Source organism: Cebus imitator, unplaced genomic scaffold, assembly GCF_001604975.1.
Source record: "Cebus imitator isolate Cc_AM_T3 unplaced genomic scaffold, Cebus_imitator-1.0 Scaffold80, whole genome shotgun sequence".
Lineage (NCBI taxonomy): Eukaryota > Metazoa > Chordata > Mammalia > Primates > Cebidae > Cebus > Cebus imitator.
Window position 1 is genome coordinate 1,489,657 of NW_016107395.1, and position 20,516 is coordinate 1,510,172.

The 20,516-nt window shown below is 34.6% G+C and overlaps 1 pseudogene; it reads right to left on the reverse strand.

The window, feature by feature from the left end:
* Positions 1-13,672: 13,672 nt before the first annotated feature.
* On the reverse strand, positions 13,673-15,155 carry LOC108307670 (annotated as a pseudogene).
* Positions 15,156-20,516: the final 5,361 nt, after the last annotated feature.

The window sequence follows — 20,516 nt, forward strand, 5'->3', positions numbered from 1 at the left end:
TATTTGGCAAGAAAAAAGAGTACTGACACATGCTACAACATGGACGAGTCTTGAAAACATACTAAGTGAAAGAAGCCAGTGACAAAAGACCACATGCTGTGTAATTTCACATAGGAAATGTCCAGTATAGGCAAGTTTATAGAAACAGAAAGTAGATAATTGGTTGCCTAGGGTGTGGGTGGGTGGTAATAAGATTTCAAACATCTATCTAGATATTTGGATCTCTCCTTAAAGAGCTAAACTATGTATTTCTGAGTTTCAGTAGCCAATTCTGGGGCATGTGTGCTTTTCCCTTTTGTGTGAAAACTACATATACGTATATGCTTTATATATATATATATATATATATATATATATATATANATATATATATATATATATATATATTTACTATATATGTACCTATTATATATCTATATTTATATATATATTTATACTTTATCTATATACTTTATCTATATACTTTATCTATATATATAAATATCTATATTTATATAGATATTTATACTTTAAGTTCTAAGATACATATGCAAAACGTGCAGGTCTGTTACATAGGTATACACATGCCATCGTGCCATGGCGGTTTGCTGCATCCATCAACCCATCAGGACCCAATGTGTGATGTTCCCCTCCCTGTGTCCATGTTTTCTCATTGGTCAGCTCCCACTTATAAGTGAGAACATGTGGTGTTTTGTTTTCAGTTCTTGTGTTAGTTTGCTGAGAATGATGGTTTCCAGCTTCGTCCATGTCCCTGCAAAGAACATGAACTCATTCTTTTTTATGCCTGCATTGTAGTCCATAGTGTATATGTGCCACATTTTCTTTAACCAATCTACCATTAATGGCCATTTGGGTTGGTTCCAAGTCTTTTCTATTGTGAATAGTGCTGCAGTAAACATATGTGTGCATGTCTTTATAGTAGAATGATTTATACAAAGTATTATCAAATCAGAAACCAGTCTAATCATTTGCTAAAGTAGAAAGTAGTCATTAGTAATAAGTTGATATGTTGTAACTGTGGAGACCAGTATTTTTGTTTGTTTTCTTAATCTTTGAATTAGAGTGAAGTATTAAGTGCCTAATTGTTAATGATATTTCTATTTTTTATTGTCCTTTCTGTAGCATATGCTTCATTAAGATACTTACTGTACTATTTGGTGAATATGTATTCAAAATTATCTTCCTTTTTTCAGTTGCAGGTTCCTTCCCTGTGATTTCTAATCTGAATGTTAATAGAGCAAAACAGTACTTCTTTGCTTATTCTCATTTATGTGGCAACAATAGGGTTATGTCTTTTTATATAATATCAGTACTAATTGTGTCTACTGAGACAACATAGAGTAAATCACATTTCTCTCCGATGTTCTAATGAAAGCTGATTCCAAGCCATGTGTCTTTTCTTTGAAAGAATTACCCACAGATTTTTTAACCATTACTCATATGATGAAGCTTCAGGTTACTCAGGTTATATCTTTTTCCGCCTGAGCACTGTTTTTATCAAAGATGCTAACTCATCAGGTACATTAAATTTACCAGCATAACCTAAGGACATTACTGTCATTGGAATAGGTTAACAAGAGCAATTCAAAAGTTTACTCTTAGAACAATTACTTTTCTTTGTCTGAATATAATGGTTTACATAAAAAAAATTGAAGAGGGAGGAAAACATATTTTTATATTTTGCTTTCAACAAAGGACAGTCCTCAGTTGGCTTATCCACAAACAGTGAGTATTTGTTCTGACTGGAAGAACAGCTAATGTATCTAAACGTTTCTAACCAAATGTAGTAAATAAAATGTAGAATAGCTTGAATGAATATGAGTACTTATAACTCTCCTAATTTGAAATCTAGTGCTGCGAAATGAATGCTAATAGAGCAAAATGGTACTTCTTTGCTTGTTCTCATCTATGTGGCAGCAAGAGGTTTATGACTTTTTATATAATGAAGGAAGCAAACCCTGAAGTGGCTAAAAAACTTCAACATTTTGGACAATACTTAGGGGGTTTAAGTGAGAAGATAATGGAAGAATGTAGGGCAGTTGGTTAAGGCAGTGGAAGGTTAGAAGGTAAAGTGAATATGAGATTGATAAGAATTTTTCTTCTGACTTTGGTGGTGGTTATTGGTATAAAACAAAAATGAGACTTAATGAAGATAAATAATCCATTTTCCTTATGTGACTTCCCTACCCTCACGTTCATATGATCTCATATTTTTACTGAAGAGGAAAGAAGCCAACCTGTAACTCTGGATATGCTAAGATATATAAATCTAAGCCCAGAGAATAAAGTGAAAAATTTTAAGTTCAATAATTTACTAGTTTGAAGCCATGGGAACATTCAGTGACAAAAATATATAAGTGTCACTGCTGCTTCCTCCACAAATGAGTTAATAATATAGAAACTCCTTTATATTTGTGCATAATTTTCTAGTTTACCCATTTCTCATATTATCTCATTAAATCTTCAGGGCAACTGTATACACAACGTGTGACTTAGCAAGATTAAGTGACTTGTCCATAGACATACAGGTAGTGGCAGAGCCAGTGCTCAGACTCATGTATTTTATTGCCACTGGAACACAGCACATTAGGAAAATACATTTTAATACATCATTGGCTTCAATACTGAAATACTTTTAGACCTTAGACTTGTGGTTTTGTAGTAGCAAGGCTAGGCTAATTAAATATTTATGTATGTGCAACACACACACACTTACATGTATGGCCATTCACACATACACATATGTGTATATATATGAACATATCCATACCTATGTGCACACAAAATGAATAAATATTTCTTAACTATGTTGCTAATACTAAAATGTAAGCTTTGAGAAGGTAAGGATGTTAGTTTTTTTTGTTTTTTTTTGTTTTTTACTATTACTCGTTGCAGTATCTCCAACACCTGAAGGAATTACTGGCATATAATAGGTGGTCAAGAAACATCTTTGAAATAAAAGAAAGTACCAGTGAGGTGTTAATAATCATAGTTATCTTGCAAATTATGTTTATATATATTTTCTATATTATTTAAGAATAGTCTTTCTTAGACAAAACTAAGTAGAGAAAGTAAGCACATAATTAGTGAGACAGGCATAGATAAAGCCAGTAATACATATGTGTGCTGAACAAATATAGGAAGGGTTGAAGGAAGCAAGTAGGCACTCAACATTCATGAGGTGTAAAACATTCAAGACAGTTATGTTTTTAAATAAGCTATTCATTGTTGACATTCATTCTGACCCCATGTGTCCTTGGTTGAAGCTGCTCAGGAGGTTATTAGCAAGCTACTGGCTCATAATACTTGCTCCTACATCAAATAGAGCCAGCATGTGTTGGCTCCACATACCTTCCATCTGCTTAGTCCTGCTTCTCACCGTGAACCCTAGTCCTTGTAACCACACTGTAAGCAGGAAAGGTTGATGTGTCAGACAGAGAGCAAAATCAAGCAAGAGTAAGAGAACAAATTAACAAGTGAACATTGTGTAACACAGAACATGTATCATGGCACCCTTATCCTGCTGGAACTCTAGACTTGGTGTATTAAACTCCTCATTTCTTTTCTCTTTCTTCTTGTAGTATTTTATTTTTTAATTGATTCAACTAACTGTAATTATGTTCTCTTCTAATTACCTCTGGGAGAGACTGGTTGGTATACAGAATATTTGGAGACTACCATACATCAAGTTATTTCCTACCACTGTGATGATTTAATTTAAATAAATTGGGGAATGATTAAGTTTAGTTTCATAATAAAGTCACTTTAGTTTACTTGCCTGTCAGTTGGAATTAAAGCTGGCAAGCCTAGATAATGCAGATGCTGTGTCTTACATGTCTCATTTCATGTGTCAAAGCTGAAGAAAAGTTTAAAATCTCTAAATAAGTAAACTAGCATTCTGGATTCAAGGTTGTTAAGTTTGAATCTGAAACGTTTGCTGACAGACCAGTTGGTCCTTCAAAGTGTTGAGGTTAATTTCAGAATATTGTTAAAAAGAGAACAAAGTATAGAATTTTAGAGTTTTATTATTCCATCAGGTTCTTCAATATAAAAGTCAAATATATTTCAGTTTCTACAACTTTTTTTCAAATATTACTGAGGAAGAAATGCCTAAATTTACTCAAATAGTTTTCTCATTTGAATAAAAAATATTTAAGAAAATATTTTAAACCTATATTATTATTTTTACTTTTAAAGTAAATAGTAAACTTGAAATATTTTAAAGAGTAAAAACTTTATGAGATGCTGCTGTTAATATTTGTTTTTTAATATGAGAGATAGAAACAGTAAAAACTCTATTAGGAATGTTAGCAATTCTCCTTTTTCTACTTCATTGTCACACAATTTGAAGTATGAATTTTTAATTAAGATGCTTTGCCATCAGAGCTGTATAACCACTCTCCTCAAAGCAGCACCGCTGACTGCAGCACTGAATCATATAATCATAGCGCACCATCACAGCTGGCCAAATCCTCCATTCTGAATTTATAGTAAAATAATTTACAGCTATTTGAACACCAGCTAGTGGTTTTCATTCAATTTTGCAAACAGAAATGTTTGCAAATTACTCGTGTTGCCTTTTGTTACCTAGTTTTTCAGTGTACTTCTCAGGAAAGCAGGATATTACTTTTTATTTAAATCTTCATAATTATTATTATGACATATATGTTTGGCTGAAGTGAAGGGGGATATCACCAAAAGAGACATCGGAAATTAATTGCAGTTGTAAATTAGATTCTTAACATTTTTCTTCTGAAAGCTAAAACATAGACACTAACTTAATATGAAACTGATAGATAATATGTATGTGATAATTGATAGAAAATATGTGTGTGTCTGTTTCCTCACTTCCAGAGGAATTCTAGAGAAAGTAGGTAAGTCTATAGTACTTAGAAAAACTATAATTTGAAAAATTTGCAAAATATTTGGCATCTGAGAGATTTTCGTTACTCTATGTCCCTCCCTTTCCAGAGCAGAAGGTGATCATAGGGAATGCAGGAATGTTTGGTCCTAAAGGAAAGTAGAGTCAGAGAAGAATTTTAAACAGGGGTAACTGAAGTAGGTAAATGGGTAGAGTCAATGTTATTTCACACACCTATAAGCTTCTGCTTATAGATAGCTTGGCCTACTCACAAAATTCATACTTTTTATTTACATTATATTCTAAATTTGATATCATATAGAATGTGGAAAGATACTGGAACTAGTCTAACAGGAAACATCAGGATTTCAATCATTATATACAGGATACATAGATATAGTATATTTAAAAATGAATGATACAAAGATTTCTGTTTCCAGTGAAGATAAAGGGTAAATTTGGAGGGAATGGATTTACCTTCCATATAAACAACAAAAAGCTAAAAAATATTTATGAAACAATTTTTAAGACTTCAAACATCAAGTAATAAAAGGTAGTGATTCCTTGAGAGATGTGAAACATGTGATGAGACCTATGATTGCCATAGAGTTTCTAGGTCATATAAAGGGAGAGAAAACCCCAACAAAGCCTGGCAGTCTCTCTAAAGTTGAGAAGATAAAACTGGGAGTCTGAAGAGGCCACAGGAGTTAGAGTTCATGGGGCAGAGTAGGCACCGTTTCACAAAAGAGAGTGCTGCCTTGTGAGTAAGCCAGTTCCAGAGATCTACAGTCTTCCTTGAGTTTTCAGCTGAGTGCTGATCAGCGCATGAGTGGGAGAAAACTACCCAGGGATGAAGAAAGAACCACTAGAAAGAATTAGAGGCCATAATACTCGGGGTTTACACATGTGCCAGCCAGCATGAGAAATCTCATAATTCATGGCGAAAGTACTGAGAAGTGGTTTGCCTCGTTAGCAGCAAAATCAACTCTAGACGAAATGTGGCTCTGGTTCTTCTTAATGACACCTACAAGTAAGACCAGAATGGATCAAAATTTTTCTAATTAACTTTCATCCCAGATCAAAGTTTAAGAATATTTATAGGAATATAAAAACAAGATCTAACAAGATAAAATTCATAGTGTCTTCCATTCAATTAAAAATCACTATCATACAAAGAAAGATTATAACCTATAAGGAGAAGAAAACCTATCAATAATAAAAACCAATCCAGGTGTGATACAGAAGATATAATTATTAGACAAAGATTATAACTATATACACTATGTTCAAGAAGCTGGACTAAGGATTGGACATGTTAAGTAGAAACATAGAAGATATTAAAAAGGCCCAAATTGGGCTTCTGGACATGTAAATCACAATGTTTGAAACTGAAAACTCATTGGATAGGATTAATGACAGATTAGAAGTTGTAGAAAAAAATGATCATTGAACTTGAAGATGCAACAAATGTTTTATATCCAAATGAAACACAGAGAGAAAAATGACTGAAAAAATTAAAAAGAATTAGTGAGTGTTTGATATTTGTTCTAAAGCAAGTCTGCTGGAGATGAAGAGAATTCTTTTAGTTTTCATCTGCTTCCAAAATGCCTTTATTCTGACTTCATTTTTACATAATGTTTTGGCTGGATATAGATTACAGACTAACAGTTTCCCCCCCAGCAATTTAAAGACAACATTTCATTGTTTTGTTCCTTCTAATTTTTTTTTTCTGATAAGAACTCAACTGTCATTATTTTTCCTGGTATGAAACATTTCTTTGTTTTCTCTTTCTTTCTTTTTTAAATTTAAGACAGTATTTTTGCACTCCACCCAGGCTGGAGTACAGTGGCACCATCTCAACCCACTTCAGCTTTGCCTCCCGGGTCCAAGTGATTTTCCTGCCTCAGCCTCCCAAGTAGCTGGGATTACAGGCACTCACCACCAGAACTGACTAATTTTGTATCTTTAGTAGAGAAGGGATTTCATCATATTGGCCAGGCTTGTCTCAAACTCCTGTCCTCTGGTGACCTGCCACACTACTTTCTACAATGGTTGAACTAATTTACACTCCCACCAACAGGATAAAACTGTTATTTCTTCACATCCTCTCCAGCATCTGTTGTCTCCTGATATTTTAATGATCACCATTCTAACCTGTGTGAAGTGGTATCTCAATGTGGTTTTGATTTGCATTTCTCTATTGACCAGTGACGATGAGCTTTTTTTCATGTTTGTGAACCAAAATCAAAAAAGAGCCCGCATAACCAAGACAATCCTAAGCAAAAAACAAACAAACAAAAACAAAGCTGGAGGCATCACGCTACCTGACTTCAAACTATATTCCAAGGCTACTATAATCAAAGCAGCATGGTCCTGGTACCAAAACACAGATATAGACCAATGAAACAGAACAGAGGCCTCAGAAGGAATGCAAAACAGCTACTATCATCTGATCTTTGACAAACGTGACAAAAACAAGCAGTAGGGAAAGGATTCCCTATTTAATAAATGGTGTTGGGAAAACTGGCTAGCCATATGCAGAAGGCTGAAACTGGATCCCTTCCTTATACCTTATACAAAAATTAACTCTAGATGGATTAAAGATGTAAACATGAGGCCTAACACCATAAAAACTCTAGAAGAAAACCTAGGCAACACCATCCAGGACATAGGCATGGGCAAGGACTTCATGACTAAAACACCAAAAGCAATGGCAACAAAAGCTGAAATAGACAAGTGGGATCTAATTAAACTTAAGAGCTTCTGCACAGCAAAAGAAACTATCATGAAGTGAACTGGTAACCAAAAGAATGGGAATTTTTTTTTTTTTTGCAATCTACCCATCAGACAAAGGGCTAATATCCGGAATCTACAGAGAACTTACACAAATTTACAAAAAACAAACAAACAAAAAAAAACTAACAATCCCATTAAAAAGTGGGCAAAGTATATGAACAGACACTTTTCAAAAGAAGACATTTATGGAAATTCACTCTTTATTGAAGAAACTCTTTTCCCCATTGCAAGTTCCTGATATCTTTGCTGAAAATTAATAGACAATAAATTTGTGGATTTATTCCTGGGCTCTCCATCCTGCTTCATTGGTCAAGGTGTCTATTTTTAAGCTAGTGCCATGCTGTTTTAATTACCATAACTCTGTAGTAGATTTTGAAATAAGGTGGTGTGATGTTTCCTGCTTTGTTCTTTTCACTCAATATTGCTTTGGTTATTCAGAGTCTTTTGTGGTTTCATATAAATTTTAGGATTTTTTTTCTATTTCTATGAAAAATATAATTGGAATTTGTATAGGGATATTTTAAATCTGTAGATCACTTTGGGTAGAATGGGAATTTTAAAAATATTAATTCTTCCAATCTATGAATATGGGATATCTTTTATTTTTTCTGTGTGTATTGTTCAGTTTTCTACATTAGTGTTTTATAGTTTTCTGTGTTCAGATCTTTCACCTTCTTAGGTGAATATATACCTAAGTATTTTATTTATTCCGTGCCTATTATAAATGGAATTTTTTTCTTGTTTTTTTTTTTTTTTTTTACTTACAACTTCTTGTTAATGTATAGGAACATTACTGACTGCTATATGTTGACTTTGTATTCTGCAACTTTATTGAATTTATTAGTTTTAACAGTTTTTTTGGCAGAGTCTTTAGGGTTTTCTATATTTAACATAATCTATAAACAGGAATAATTTTTTTTTCTTTCTGATTTGGTTGCCTTTAATTTTTTTCTTTTGTCTTGCTTGCTCTGTCTCTAAATTCCAGTACTATATTGAACAGAAGTGTCAATAATGAATATTCTTGTCTTATTTCTGATCTTAGAGGAAAATTTTCAATTTTTCACAATTGAGTATGATATTAGCTTGGGTTTGTCATATATAGTCTTTATTGTGTTGAGGTACATTTCTTCTATATATATCATTTGTTGGGAGTTTTATCTTGAAAGGATGTTGAATTTTGTTTGTGCATTTTCTGCATTTATTGAGATGATTATAAGATTTTTGTCCTTTATTCTGTTAATGTGTTATATCACATTTATTGTTTGATCATGGTGAATTATTCTGGTGTTGATGTTCTCTATTGCATTTTTCCTTTTATTCATTGTGATGTTTAACTCCAGAATTTCTGTTTGTTTTTGTTTTATAATTTCAATTTTTTTGATAATTTTTAAATTTTGGTCTTTTATTGCTTCCTAATTTTATTGTATTACTTTTCTGTGTTTTCTCGAAATTTATGGAATTTTCTTAAAACAATAATTTTGAATTGTTAGGCATTTTGAATATCTACATTTGGAGTTCATATATCTTCATTGGGACAGTTACTGAAAACCGCGTTCTTTTGATGGTGTTATGCCCCTTTTTTGTGTGTGTCTTCTTGCCTTCCACTGAAGTCTGCAGATTTGGTGGAGTATTCTCCTCATCCTGACTTTATGGGCTAATTTTTCTGTGGAAAGATCTCTCCCTATAGGGGAGGTCTGAGGCTGTTTCTGTGCAGGGTACAGTGGTTTGCCACCAGTGAGGTCAAAACTGTGTATTCACCTCAACAGATGTGTCTGTTGAGGTCAATATTGATGAAGGTTACAGGAATCTTTGGTGGCCAACGGTGTGGATTTTGATTGCAGCAAATAAAGTCATTGCAGCATTCAATGGTGATGGCTGCTAAGGTTCTCCAATTTCTTTTTCTCTCACTGGGGAAGCTGTGGCTGAAGAGATTTCTCTTGACACTGGGTCTACTTTGCAGTCCTACTCAGGTTGGCAGTGGCACTGGTGTCTGAGGCATGGTACTCATGGAGTAGTCATGAAGTTGAGGTCTGAAGCATGAGCATACCTAGAGGGACAACGCTTCTGGAATCCAGGCTGGTAATGACACAGGTGTTTAGGACTCAGGCATCCCTGGTCCCCTTTCAGTAACAGCATGTGATGTGTAGGTGCTTGTGCAGCAGCCATAGAGCTAAGCTTGTGAGTGCAGGCTTGTGGAGAGTTAATGTGGCTCTGTGGTCAAGGTATAGCCAAGATCTCTTTGGTATCTAAGTCAGTACCTGGAATGAAAGTATGTGCAGAAACAGTTTGGCTCTGGGACTCAGAGTGCTAACTAGCTCAATATGTTTTATGGGAAGGGCACTTGTATGGTTGGGAGAGGTGTCAGCTTCTTGGGTGGTAGAGAAATGTGTAGCCACTGTTCCCTTTCTGTGGTTCCTAGACTAGAATAGTTGTTTGTTGCCTTGGTGGTAAAAGCAGCCAGTGTTCCACATGGAGCAGACTGTTAGGAAACTCCATGGTTCCTGCCATGCAGCTGATAGCAATAGCCCCTGTCTGTCTTCTTTGTTCCTTGCACTCTCTTGGCATTTCAAGTATGCTGATTTCACCAGCAATTTTTTCTAAGTGGACATTCCCAAAAGTTTTGCTCCACTCTGTTGCCACAGACTTGTTAATGGGCCTTTCAGACTTCTCTGGGATATTTTGGTTTGTGGTTAGCTGTCTGTATTTGTTTCTTTGTAGGCAAACTAAGGCTGGTATGTCCTACTCTGCAATTTTGATTGATGTTTTGATATACGTATGTGAAAGTTTTTTTGGTTAGATTTATTTCACCACAGGCTGCAAATAATTTGGGAATGGGATCTGTACCTTCTTTTTAGCTAGATTTGGGACCTGAGCATCTGAAGGATTTGTTTCCATTTTTTTGTTTTGCCTTCAACCTTTCTCAGTCCCTGCTTGTCATCGTCTCAAAGGAATACTTTCTAGCTATGCTTCCTTAGCCTCTATGAGAATCAACCATTGCATCAGTGGGGTCCTTGAGTGCCTAGGGAATTTCTTTCAAGTCTTTTGTGTTGCCTGAAGACTACAGAAATCCCTTTACATTTACATCTCAGAGGAGAGTTTGTCTCAGCTTTCCTGCCCGTCTTTTAGCCACAGGTCATCATTGCCTCTTACTCAGTGTAAAGCCCAGGGAGTTTATCTCTGTTCTTACACATTGCACTCAGGTTTCCTGAGATCCTGCACACTGTGTCTCAGTGCGGCAAGTCTCTTCCAGTATTCCCGACCCTCTTCCACCAAAGGTACCTGCTACCTTTTACTCGGAAGTTCAAGCGCCTGAAGGTTTCTCTCAGCATTCCTAACCCAGCCTAATATTTCTCATGACTATTCTGTAAATGCCTCTGAAGCGTTGGCAACTGGGCATACTCTCTGTTCTGGGGACTCCAAATCATCATGCCATCCCAAACTTCATCAATAAAAATTTCTTAAATGTTAATCAGTTTTCTCATTTCCCATTTATCTGACAGCTTTCTCCCTTTTCCATTGATTCAAGAAAAATGATAGAAACTGTTAGGTTTCCTCACTCCAAAAAGTTTTGTAACTTTTTGGATTTTAAGTCAGTAAGTTTTATTCTTCATTCTTAGCACTCTAATAAATTTTCTTCAAACCATGATTTTTCATATTATCTGGCTTGTTACTGTTGTTAGATAGGGAATGACATTTTCTTGTGACTTTTTACATGCTAAGTAGAAGGTAATACTTGACAGTTTACATATAAAGCATCATTTTCTCTTTCAACATATATATATACACACACACGCGTAACATATATACTGTATATATACACACACTATATATAATATATATGCTATATATGTTGATTAAAAATATTTTGGAAGTCTTCTTTTAGACTATGTTGAAGTTATTCATCTTATTTTTTGAATACCTTTGGTGGTAGAAAATCTTTCACTAATTCCAAAATTATGTCTGCCCTAAAATAAGAGTGATATTCAAAACCAAGGTGATTAATTATGTTTGTTGCACAGTTGACTCTTGAACAACATGAGGGTTAGGGCTGATCCCCAGTACTGTTAAAAATCTTTCCCAAAAGTTTGCTACTAATAAGCTACTTTTGACCAGAAGGCTTACTGATAATATAAACAGTCAATGAACATATATTTTGTATATGTATTTTGTCCTATATTCTTACAATATAAAAACTAGAGAAAACAAAATATTATTAAGAAAATCATAAGAAAGGGAAAATATATTTACTATCTATGAATTGAAAAGGAATCATCATAAAATTCTTCATTGTCTTCATATTGAGTAGGCTGAGGATGAAGAAGAAGAGGAAGGGTGGTCCTGATGGCTTGGGGTAGCAGAGATGGAAGAAAATTCATATATAATTAGACCTGTGCAGTTTAAACCTATGTGGTTCACAGGTCAACCATAATGAAACAATTGGGATTTTTTTTTTTAAAGGCTAGTCAAGTGAAGCAGTGGGAGTGGAGAAAGAACAAATAAATCTGTAACTGACTGTGATCAGTTAGTTGTAAACACCACTGCACTCAGGTCAGCCAGGATGATTTATTTACGCTTCATTTAAAGATATTTTGAAGGCAGCATTACACAGGCAATTCAAAATTGATTTTGAGGGATGGCAGCATTATTGGAATAAGAGAACTCTTCTGATGATGATTGTTTAATTATGAATAGTAAACAAAAAGCAAATATTTAGAAAGCTGTAATTTTAAAATATATTTTTATTGCTCATGTATCCAGCTTTGAACATTTGTTGTTTAAATTACTTTAAAGTATTTCAGATTTTAGCCTTCCTTGTACTCTGAATAATCCAACGCCAACTAATAAAATATGATTTGCCATTTTATTGCTTTTTTTGTAAATACAACGAGAGATTAATTTGTTTTAGTTTACTTGAAAGTATATCATAGGCATCTTTACCTTATTAACAACTTATAGTGATTTCTCTTTTTTTATACCACAGCTGACAGATGTGTTTTAACAAAAAGTAAAAAAAAACCTTTAATCAGAAAGTCTGTTTAAATTCAATATTAACTCATATTCTTAAAAATATTTTTGAAAAGTCAACAAGATACATCACAGAAAGCCAAGCTGCTGCTGACAATTCTTTGGTGGAAAAGTAACTTGCACACTTATCCAAGCTGCCTAAATGATTATCAAGCCAAGTTTTTTTTTTAAATAGATATTAACATATACTAAAGAAACTATACAGATATTCCCTAACAAAACAAAACTTTAACAATGAAGTTAAAGTATGTAGCAAAACCCAAATATGAAAATACACATGAATAATTTATAAAATAAACCTTTAAATCTTAGAAAACTAAAATGGGGAGACCTTACCAAAGGGAAACGTACATAAAATGAGGACTAATAGCAAGAAACAAAACTTAACATTTTCCCAATGACCGAATAAACCTCAAAAAGACTACTTAGGAAAATGATTAACATGTAGTTTTTCTTTTTTCCTTGCCAATTCAGTTTTACTTAGATATATCTGATTACCACTCAATACATATATAGGTTAATTTTTTTTCTACTCAACTACTACCATTTTTTTTCTTTTTCGTGTTTTCCCTAATTTTCTCTAATTTTTCCTTCGGTTTGATCAGTTGAACTCAAAAGTTTTGGTACCTAAAATGAATATCAACCTTTATGGGAATAGCGCTTCAGAAGTGCAATCCTAGAAAAGGCAAATTTTTAACAGAGGTGGCTTGCCAAAGTTAAGCATCCACTCTCAATATGACAATGTCTCCCATGTTAATCACAAGGTTAATGGCTGCTCTTGGATAGATCATATGACCCTGCATGATACTGGAATGCTTCCTGGTGAGGTACTGCAGAGCTGTGTGCACACCCACCCATGCAGGCTTTCAATAAATGCAAAGCATTTATTTAAACCATTTCAGTAGAATAAATAAAAAAATTATATTTCTATTGGCTTGCTTTGCTTCTTGAGCTGGCTTGGAGTACTGTTGGTGATATAGAAGACACAAGTTAGTTACTGGCTACTCCAAGCTCTTTAGACTTCCGCACTTCCTGTTCTTCAAGCCTCAGCATGTTTTGTTCTGCAGTGATTACGGTATTTTTCATTAGCATTGCCACTGTCATGGGGCCAACACTTCCAGGAACTAGAATGATATAACTGGCTTTTTGCATAACTCCTTTAAAATCCACATTTCCAACAACTTAGGTTTAGCAGTTACAGGATCTTGAACTATATCTACTCCCACATCAATAACTGTTGCTCCTTCCTTGATCATATTTGCTGTGATCAGATTTGGAATGCCTGCAATGAATATTACAATATCTGCAAGAATTTTATGTTTCTTCAACTATTCTTTGAGAGTATATCAATGAGATATTGTAACAGTGGCATCACCTCTGTAACGTTCATATACCCTATCTGTGTGCAGTGATATTGCAATGGGCATTCCAACAAATTTTTTGACCTTCCAGCCACAGGCATATTCTTTCCTAGGGTTGGAATGCCAGTTTGCTTAATTATTTCCCAGACACCCCATGGAGTAGCTGATACATGGAATACTGGTCCAGATATATTCACCCTACATTAATTACATGAAAGCCATCAATATCTTTATCTGGAGAAACAGCATCGCAGAGCTTTCTCTCAGTGTGCTCTGGAAGAGGCAGCTGAACAAGGAGGCCATCTACATTATCATCATTATTCAGTTTATTGGTTAAATTCAACAATTCTTTCTCTGAAATTGAAGCTGGTTTCACAATGTTTTAATTCTGTTGATTCTCACATCTGCAGCTGCCCTGATTTTGTTGAGGACACAGGAGTGACTTGCAGGATTCTCATCGACCAGAGCCACGCTCAGGCATGGCTGTTTGTTGCCAGAGACCATCTACTATTCCGCCTCCTGCCACACTTCCTGCTTGATCCGCTGGGCGAGTGTCCAGACAACAGCTTCATTTAGTTGGGAATGGGCTCTTCCCAACCTTAGCCACACTCAGGTGTGACCGTTTGTTCCCAGAGACCATCTCCTCTTCCACCTCCTGCCACACTTCCTGCTTGATCCACTGGGCAAGTTTCCTGACAACAGCTTAATTTAGTTGGGAATGGGCTCTTCCCAACCGTAGCCACACTTAGGTGTGGCCGTTTGTTCCCAGAGACCATCTCCTCTTCCACCTCCTGCCACACTTCCTGCTTGATCCACTGGGCGAGTTTTCTGACAACAGCTTCATTTAGTTGTCAACGGGCTCGTCCCAAGAACTCCACTGCTTCATCCAAAGATGATAGACCAAGAGTGAGTATCTGTCAAGGGCGACAATTTTTAGGTTGGCCAGCTGTCCAGTTGGTGCAAAAGCTTAGCTTCGGAAGCGGTAAGAGCTTGTGCCTGATGAAGTGCAAAAGAGCTGCTGCTAGGTGGAAAGGGCGAGGGTGGAGGCGGCAGCTCTGAGCTGGCTGCAGCTCCGGGGCGGTCAATGCTGACTTGAGGGAAGTCCCAGCCATAGCCCGCGCCGATGCCCGCTCTGGACTGACAGTGATTTCAAATAAAGTTTTGTTGAAGGGAGATAGATACGTTCATTTATTGAAATGAAGGTAGAATTTTTTTTTACAAAAATCAAGCACCACATTAAGGTAATATTAATGGGATTAGCTGTGACACAGTCTCCCAGCAGGAGACAACACGCTGGGAATCAGAAGTACCTGGGCAAATGCTTTTCAATTTTTTTGCCTTTGTGTCCTAGCCTGTTCAAAGTTCTGAAAAAGATTTATTTTAAACTAAATTTCAACTAGTTATGAAATGATTAAACACTTTTTAAAAAATATTCTGACTTGGTGCCTAAGTATTCGATTTTTTTTCTGTTACATATCGAAATTTAAGAACATATAATAATAATGAATTATTACAAAGTTACCACCTTCTATGTAAAATGATTTTTTTAATTGTTGAAAATGATTTCTCTTAAATTTCATTGACATCCTCATGTTTTCAAAATTGCAGGATTTGTTGCACAAAACCACAGTTCACAGTATTCTTACATTTTATGATTTTACGAATGCCTGTTATGTTTCCATGGAAACTTTCAGTTTTTATCTTCTAGATATGTTTAAAGCTTGTAATTTGTGTGGAAGCCTTTTTTATCCATAAAGTTCCAATCCAACAAATGTATTGTTTTTCTAAGAGCAAGCTCCTTTGCAAATTGTTTTGTCCCTGTCTTATTTTAGGTACTCTTTTTTTTATATTTTACAGTTGTCATATATTTGTTGACATATGGTCAGATAGAGCAACCCAGGGTTGGTGCCCCTTAGCAGGATCCTGCACTCTTGTCTCCTTTATTAATACCTACCTTCTTTTTGCATTCACCCTTTCCTTTTCTCACTCTGAAACATATACATTTCCTGAAGAGTTCATAAAAATATATTTGTAGTTTAGTGAGTAATGTAGTTTGTTTACAAAACAAACGCTTGTGTAACCTAAATCAAAAAATAAAAATGGCAGCATTCCAAAACACATACCCAGTCTATTCATGGCATTCTCCCTAATTACACCTCTATCCCTCCACCCTGGATGTGTCCCCATGTCTTAATCTATTTTGTACTGATAGAATATCTCAGACTAGGTAATTTATAATGAACAGAAATTTATTGGTTCATGTTTCTGGAGGTAATCCATACTATAATATTTGGCTATATTATTTTCTTTTTAATATACTCTCCCATTATATGAATATTTCATAATTCATACATGCTGCTGTAAGTGAACATTGAGGATGTTGGCAGTTTTTGGTTACTGTAAGCAATGCTGTTACAAATGCACGTGTGTGAATGTATTTAGGGTAAATAGTGAGTTGCACGCCTTAACATTTTCCTGGTGAAACAGCTCTTGGATTTTAATACCCAAACTTTAGAATGTAGGTGTCTGCAATATACTTACTTGATGATGTCTTACAAAAAAACTGTATATTCATGCCCCCAAAGCTCAACACTTCATTTTAAACAAAACAACGTGTGTGTGTGTGTGTGTGTGTGTGTGTGTGTGTGTGGTGGAAAAAGAAGGTGGGAATAAGGGTGAAATCTGAAGTTCTATTTTAAATAAAATCAAGTGTAAATGTTGTGAAAGGTACAGCTGAGAATCAATAAAGGCCATGGTACTGTGATTACTGTATACAAAGCAACTATTTGTTTGATGAACATTTAAATCTTTTTATATCCTAACATGATTAGTTGTTATACATAGGCATTTGACAGTGAATTAGTTCTGTTTTAGAAAATTGGTTGAAGTTTTGAGTTGATATATAACACTTTATAATATTTTTATTTAAAATATTGAGAAATTTCTTCTCAATTAGGACTTATAGATGCTTAATTTACGGAGGTAGATTTCTGATTTTAAGTGGAGTATCCTGAAATTGAAAAATGTTAAACCTAAAATGGAAATGCTGGGTCATAGATTGTGTATATCTTTACCTTGGCTAGATAATGGCAGATTGTTTTCCAAAGTGGTGGTACGAATATTCTCATCAGGTGTGTATGAGAATTCCACTTATTATATTTTCACCTGTTAACCAATTTTCCTGATATTTGAGAAAAAGTTCTGTATTACAGAAGAAAGCCAGTTATAAAATATACAAGAAATTATAGAAAACATAATTTTACAGATCCAAATGATATTATGAGATTAAGGGGAGAACATTAATTGGTGTCAAAACCATTAAGTAAATGGTTGATAAGAAACTGGTCATTGGTTAATTGCTAAAAAAAGAAAAACCTAATGGATTACTTTTTAATCACAAGGAGAAAAGCTTATCTGTACAGTGGGAAAAACAAAATTACTTAGTGTAAGAATCAATCACAGTGCCACCAATAATGGTTAACCAGATATTACGTGGCTTTGGATTTGATGTTACATGAAGTACACACCATCGCATTGAATTGTTATTGGTGAAAATAATTTAAATTAAATTTAATAAGCTTCTAATATACAATATAGAATATAGATTATGACAGGAAATACAGGATATAGGCTAACAAGTTCAATAATAGCATAGCAAAATAACTGGAAAAATTCAGGAGTATTCTATAGAATGTAATTGGCTTGGGTTTTTTTTAAAAGTATTATGAAAAAAAGATTGTAACCAATTACAACAAATTTAACAAATATAAAAGCCAGATGCAAGATTTGATATTTAAATGGACAAATGGGCTGTATACAATATTTTTGGGTCACCTGGGGGAATTTTGAACATACTCTCAGCAGTAGATGAAATAAAATGTACTGAAAGAGAAAGTTACTAAAAAAACAAAACCAGATTGAGGAATGGTATGTACAATAAGATTTTATATTCATGTAAAACTAGAAAGAGGGGTGTGTGTGTGTGTGTGTCCGTGTGTGTGTGTGTGTCCGTGTGTGTGTGTGTGTATAAAGACCTGAAAATATAAATATTAAGGTGATTAGCATAGGTGGACACTGATGTTAATTAAATTTATTTAATTGAATTTGAAGATTTTCTATAGTGCACACGTACTGCTTTTGTAACTATACTTTTTAGAAGTACAAAAAGATAATAAAAAGTTACCCAATTTAACTGATTACTTTTTAATGGCATGTATTTCCTGGTAAGGATTAAGATAGAAAAGACAAGTATTTTTGGCCTAGTAATAATTCTATGCATGACTAGCATTTCATATGCTGGATAATCTTTCTGGAAATAATGATTGCTTTGATTGTCATTACAAAGGCCATAGTGTCATAAATCATCTAGTGTCCTCATCTTCTGTCCTGATTATGTGCATTTTAATATGAATCTTAAAATAGGTAAAATGGTTCTTTCCCTATTCTGGCATTTTACAGTTTTGCTTCTATCATTTTCTTCTCTGTTATATTATGTTTAGTTTATTAAAGGAAGAAATAGATTGATTAAAATGAATTACAAAGAATTTATATGCAGATGGCTATCAATAACTATGAATAGGTTTTTACACTCCTACTTATTTCATTGGATAAATATGAATTTTCAAAAACATGCTTATTTTCTTCCTACTCTCTTTTCAAAGGCTAGATCATAATTTCTCACTTCTATACCCCAAAGTAATAAGAGCGATTTATGATAAACCCACAGCTAACATCACACTAAACAGGCAAAAGCTGGAAGCATTCCTCTTGAGAATGTGAAGAAGACAAGGATGCCCACTCTCACCACTTCTAGCCAGATAAATCAGGCAAGAGAAAGAAATAAAAGGCATCCAAATAGGAAGAGAGGAAGTGAAACTATTCCTTTTCACAGACAATATAATTCTATACCTAAGAAACCCCATCCCATAGTCTCCATTCAAAGGCACTTAGAACTGACAAATAACATCAGTAATGTTTTAGGATACAAAAATCAATGTCTAAAAATTAGTACCATTTCTATACACCAGTAATGTCCAGACTGAGAGCCAAATCGAGAACATAATGCCATTCGCAGTAGCCATGAAATAAATAAAGTACCTAGGAATATAGCTAACAAGGGAGGTGAAAGATCTCTGCAATGAAAATTACCAAACACCACTGAAAGAAATTAGAGATGACACAAACAAATGGAAAATCAATATTGTTAAAATGACCATACTGTCTAAAGCAATTTACAGGTTTGATGCTATTCTTATCAAACCACCAATGACATTTTTCATAGAATTAAAACTATTCTAAAATTCATTATTGAAGCAAAAAATAAGCCTGAATAGCCAAAGCAAAGCAGTTCTAAGTAGAAAGAACAAAGCCAGAGTCATCACACTACCCAACTTCAAACTATACTACAAAACTACAGTAACCAAAACAGCATGGTACTGGTAAGAAAATGGACACATAGAGCAATGGAACGGGCTAGAGAACCCAGAAATCAAGCCACACACATACAACCATCTGATCCTCAACAAAACTGATAACAACAAGCAATGGGAAAAGGACTCCTTATTCAATAAATAGTGCTGGATAACTGACTACCCATAAGTAGAAGATTGAAACTAGACCCTTTTCTTTCACCATATGCAAAAAGACTTAAATGTAAGACCAAAACTAAAAACCCAAGAAGAAAACCTAGGAAATATCATTATGGACATAAGCCTTGGCAAAGATTTCATGATGAAGACTCCAAAAGCAGTTGCAACAGAACCAAAAATTGACAAGCGGAACTTAATTAAACTATAGAGTTACTGCAAAGCAAAAGAAACTATAAAGAAGGTAAACAGACAACCTACAAAGTAGAAGTAAATATTTTTGAACTATGCATCTGACAAAGATCTAATATCTAGAATTTATAAGGAACTTAAACAATAAGCAAAACCAAACAGTCTCATTGAAAAATGGGTAAAGGACATGAACAGACACTTCTCAAAAAATGACATGCAAGCAGCCAACAAGCATATTAAAAATGCTCATCCTTACTAATGATTACAGAAATGCAAATCAAAGCCACAATGAGCTACTGTCTCGCAACAATCAGAGTTGCTATTATTAAAAAGAAGTCAGTCTGCTCATGCCTGTAATCCCAATATTTTGAAAGGCTGAGGTGAGAGGATTGCTTGAGCCCAGGAGTTTGAGACCAGTCTAGGCAACATGGTGAGACCTTGTTTCTACAAAAAAAAAAATAATAATAATAATAAATTCGTCAGGTGTCATGGTGCATGTCTGTGGTCCGTTATTCAGGAGGCTTAGATGAGAAGATTGCTTGAGCCCAAGAGGTTGGGGCTGCAGTGAGTTGTGTTCATGTCACTGCACTCCAGCCTGGGTGAAAGAGCAAGGTCTTGTCTCACACACACACACGCACGCACGCACACACACACACCCCCCCAAAAAAGAAAGAAAGATAAAAGTAAAAAAATAAC